The sequence below is a fragment of the Tamandua tetradactyla genome, chromosome 2 (assembly GCF_023851605.1).
Source record: "Tamandua tetradactyla isolate mTamTet1 chromosome 2, mTamTet1.pri, whole genome shotgun sequence".
Lineage (NCBI taxonomy): Eukaryota > Metazoa > Chordata > Mammalia > Pilosa > Myrmecophagidae > Tamandua > Tamandua tetradactyla.
In genome coordinates this window covers 125,718,703-125,724,301 of record NC_135328.1, presented here as the reverse complement: position 1 = coordinate 125,724,301, position 5,599 = coordinate 125,718,703, and positions in this window count along the sequence as shown.

Here is a 5,599-nt window from a genome sequence, read left to right as displayed (position 1 = left end):
ATAAAAATAAAACAAAACAAAACAAACAAACAATAAAAGATTGCCAGGCATGATAAAAAGGAATGAAGTTCTGATCCATGCTGCACTGTGGATGAACCTTGCAAACATTTGCTGAGGGAAAGAAGCCAGACACAAAAAAACCACATACTAGACGCATCCATTAGTATGAAAGCCCAGAACAGGGAACTCTGTGGAGACAGAAAGGAGGTCTGTGGTGGCTTAGGGCTGGGGAAGGGGTGCTGGGAATGGGGATACACAGGTAAGAACTAAAGGACACCTCTTCTGAGGTGCTGAAAATGTTCCTCAGCTGACTATAGCGATGGCTTCACATATTTGTGAATATACGAAAACCATCGAATCATTCACTTTCAATGGGTGAATTGTATAGGATGTGAATTGTATCTCAAAGCTGTTTTAAAAAATGACCAGGCATGCAAAAAAGCCGGAATATATGACAGGTAATAGAGAGAAAAATCAATGAATAAAATGACCCAGATGAGAGTTAAAACTTGGAAATTAAAACAATTGATGTAGCCACATTCCACATATTCAAGAAGGTAGAGGAAAGACCAAGCAGGTTAAGGAGAGACATGGAAAATATAAAGAAGACACAACTCAAATTTCTACACTTGAGAAATATGCTGGGTAGATACATCAGATACTACAGCAGAGTAGATACTAAATAAGAAAAGATCAGTGAATGTGAAGATATAGCAGTAGAAACTACCTGAAATGAGAAAGAGAAAAAAGACTGAAAAAAATGGAATAACATCAAGTGGCCTAATAAACATGTAATTTGAGTCTTTGAAGGAGAGGAGAGAGGAGGAGGAACAGAAAAAACTATGTGAAGGAAGATGGCCAATAGCTTTCAAAAATTGAGGAATATGATAACCCACTAGTCCAAGAGGCTCAACAAACACCTTGCAAAGAAAGGAGAAGAAAACTGTGGTAGTTAGATTCAGTTGTTGACTTGGCCAGGTGAGCGTACCTAGTTCTGTTGCTGCGGACATGAGCTAATGGTACGTGAACCTCATCTGTTGCTGATTTATATCTGCAGTCGGCTAGGAGGCGTGTCTGCTGCAATGAAGGATGTTTGACTTAATTGGCTGGTGCTTAAATGAGAGAGCGCAATGTAGCAGAGCCTAAGCAGCTCGGCATTCCTCATCTCAGCACTTGCAGCTCAGCCCAGGCCTTTGGAGATGCAGAAAGAAGTCACCCCGGGGAAAGTTGTTGGAACCCAGGGGCCTGGAGAGAAGACCAGCAGAGACCATCTTGTGCCTTCCACGTAAGAAAGAACCTCAGTGGAAAGTTAGCTGCCTTTCCTCTGAAGAACCGACAAAATAAACCCCCTTTTATTAAAAGTCAATCCGTTTCTGGTGTGATGCATTCTGGCAGCTAGCAAACTAGAACAAAAACCATACCAAGCCCCACATAAGCATACTTCTTAAGCCCAGGAGTAAAATTTAGAAGCAGCCAGAACAGGATGCATCATGGGTAGAGAAACAAAGAAGGACAGCAGATTTCAGTCAGAAACAATGTACGCCAGAAGACAATTGGGCAACATCTTTCAAGCACTGAAATGAAAAGAAAAAATAAAAATAAAAACCTGCTACATCCAAAAATATCTTCCAGTTAGAGGTTAAAATATGGGAATTTATGACACAGTGATTCTCCTGGTGCACACTGTCTGTGATGAACTGTATAAATATAAAAAAGTTCTTTCATGAGCAAATGTACAACACTGTTACAAGGAGTTAATAATAGAGGGTTGTTCTAGTTTGCCACTGCTGGGATGCAACACACTAGAGATGGATTGGCTTTTAATAAACGGGGATTTATTGCATTAGTTCTTCAGAGGAAAGGCAGCTAACTTTCCACTGAGGTTCTTTCCTACGTGGGAAGGCACAGGGTGATCTCTGCTGGCCTTCTCTCCAGGCCTCTGGGTTCCAACAACTTTCCTGGGGGTGATTTCTTTCTGCATCTCCAAAGGCCTGGGCTGAGCTGAGAATGCTGAGATGAGGTATGCTGAGCTGCTTGGGCTGTGCTACGTTGAGTCTCTCATTTAAGCACCAGCCAGTTAAATCAAACATCATTCATTGCAGCAGGCACACCTCCCAGCCGACTGCAGATGTAAATGAACAACAGATGAGGTTCACGTACCATTGGCTCATGTGCACAGCAACAGAACTAGGTACCTTCACCTGGCCAAGTTGACACCTGAATCTAACTACCACAGGGATATATAGGAAAAATGTACCTATTGCAAACTATGGACTATAGTTAACAGTAATATTTAATATTCTTTCATCAACAGTAACACATGTACCACACCAACACTATGGGTCTGTAATGGGGGGGATACGGGGTCTGGGAGGATTTGGCTTTCCTTTCATTTTTTATTTATTTTCTGGAGTAATGAAAATGTTCTGAATTTGATCATGGGGATGTATGCAGAACTATGTGATGATATCGTGAGCCAGTGATTGTATGCTTCAGATATGATGTGTGAATGTATCTCAATAAAATTGCATTAAAAACATATATCCTTCAAAAATGAAGTGAAATAAAGTCTTTTCAGACTTACAAAAGCAGAAAAAAATTGTCAGCACTCCCACATTAGTTGGAAATATGGATCTATACAAAGCAATGAAAAGCAATGAAAATTGTAATTATTTTGGTAAAATATAAAATACATTTTTCTAATTTAAAAAAATCTCTTAAAAATAATTGACTTAACAAATAAAAGAGTTAAAAAAAATAATTTACTTATCCAGAAAAGCAAGCAAGAAAACAATTCCATTTACAACAGTATCTAAAAGAATAAAATGTCAAGGAAAAATTTAATTAAGTTTGTAAAATACGTGTACACAGCAAACTACAAAATTTTGCTGAAAGAAACTAAACAAGTCTTAAACAAATGGAAAGATATCCGTGTCCATGGATTGGAAGGCTCAATATTGTTAACATGTCAATATTACCCAAAGTGATTTGCAGAATTACTGCAAATTCCAATAAAATTCCAGCAGTTTCTTTTTCCTTTGGCAGAAATGGAAAAGCCAATCATCAAACGCATATGGAATGGCAAGGGGTCCCTAACATCCAAAACCATCTCAAAAAGATCAAAGAGGACTCACACTTCCTGACTTCAAAACAGATTACATGGGTGCAAGGGTAGTTCACGGGTAGAATTCTCGCCTGCCATGTGGGAGACTTGGGTTTGATTCCTGGCCCATGCACCTCCTCAAAAAACAAACAAACAAAAACCAAACAAACAAAAATTCAACAAATGGTGCTGCAATAATAGGATACTCACTTGGAAAAAAGAATGAAATGTGATCCCCGCCATACAGCATACAATTAAAAAAAAAAGATTACAAAGCTTAAACCTATTTATTACAGTACTCAAAAGTGTGACACTGGTACAAGGGCAGATAAACTAATATAATAGAACTGAGAGTTCAGATATAAACTCCCACATCTATAGTGAATTGATTTGACAACAGTGCCAAGTCCACTCAATGGGGAAAGAATAATCTCTTCAACAATTGGTGCTGGGACAACTGGAAATCCACATGCAAAATAATGAAAGAGAACGCCTAACTCACAGCAAATACAAATGAACCCCTACCTCAAAATGCATCAACTACTTAAGTAGTTGATCATTAACTACCTAAGTAGAGAAGCCGAGACTATAAAACGCTTAGTAGAAAACATAGAGGAAAGCTTTCAGAACTTTATAGTAAACTGTTCTAGTTTGCTAGCTGCCAGAATGCAATATACCAGAAACAGAATGGCTTTTAAAAAGGGGAATTTAATAAGTTGCTAGTTGACAGTTCTAAGGCCGAGAAAATGTCCCAATTAATACAAGTCTATAGAAATGTCCAATCAAAGGGAAAGATACCTTGGTTCCAGGGAAAGATACCTTGGTTCAAAAAGTCCGATGAAGTTCAGGGTTTCTCTCTCAAGTGAGAAGGCACATGGTGAACACAGTCAGAGTTTCTCTCTCATCTGGAAGAGCACATGGTGAACATGGCATCATCTGCTAGCTTCTTCTGGCTTCCTGTTTCATGAAACTTCTCAGGAGACATTTTCCTTCTTTATCTCCAAAGGTCGCTGGCTGGTGGACTCTGCTTCTCGTAGCTATGTCGTTCTGCTCTGCTCTCTCTGAATCTCTTTCATTCTCCAAAATTTTTCCTCTTTTATAGGACTCCAGAAACTTATCAAGACCCCCCCAAATGGGTGGAGACATATTGTCACCTAATCCAGTTTAACAACCACTCTTGATTAAATCATATCTCCAGGGAGATGATTTAATTACAGTTTCAAACATACAATGCTGAATAGGGATTAGAAGAAACGGCTGCCTTTACAAAATGGGATTAGGATTAAAACATGGCTTTTCTAGGGTATATACATCATTTCAGACCAGCACATAAGCAATGGATTTTTAGGCTTACACCAAAAGCACAAACAACCAAAGGAAAAATATAGCTAAATTGGATTTCATCAGATAAAATAACTTTTGTGCATCAAAGGACACGATCAAGAAAGTGAAAAGACAACCAAAAATATAGGAGAAAAAATTTGGAAACCATATATTTGATAAGGATTTAATGTCCAGAATATATAAAGAACTGCTAGAACTTAACAACAAAAAAAGAAGCACTCAATTTAAAATGGACAGAGGGCATGGGCCATGGTGGCTCAGCAGGCAGAGTTCTAGCCTGCCATGCCAGAGACCCGGGTTTGATTCCCAGTGCCTGACCATGCAAAAAAAAAAAAAAAAAAAAAAGTAAAATGGGCAAAGGACTTGAATAGACATTTCTCCAAAGATAATATACTAATAATGAATTAAGACATGAAACGGTGATGCTTGACATTATAAGCCACTAGGGAAATGAAAATCAAAACCACCAGATACTACTTCACAACCACTAGGATGTAAGATGGTTATTATTAAAAAATATGGAAAATAGCAAGTGTTGATGAGGATAAGGAGAAATTGGAATGCTTGAACACTGTTGGTGGGAATGTATAATGGTACAGCTGCTGTGGAAAACAGTTTGATGGTTCCTCAGAGAGTTAAACATAGAATTATTATATGACCTGGTGATATACTTCTAGCTACATTTTCAAACGAACTGACAACTCTTTTAGTTTACAAGCTGCCAGAATGTAATATACCAGAATTGGAATGGCTTGTTAAAAGGGGAATTTAATAGGTTACAACTTTACAGTTCTAAGCCTATAAAAATGTCCAAACTAAGGCATCCATGAAAAGATACCTTAATTCAAGGAAGTTTGATGGGTACAAAACACCTCTGTCAGCTGGGAAGTCATGTGGCTGGCATCTGCTACTCCCTTGCTCCTGGGCTCTGATGCTTTCAGCCTCTGTTCCTGTGGGGGTCTCTCACTTTGCTTCTCCAGGGCTGGCCTTCATCTCTTGGCTTCCCTTGGTTCTCTTCAGGTTCCGGCTAACTTAATATCTCATGGCAGCGTCTGCTGGGCTCCAAGCATCTCCAAACATCCATGTCTCTGTTCTCCAAGTGTCAGTATCTGTGTCAGCTCTCTCTCGTTTCTGAGGTGTCTCCAAAATGTA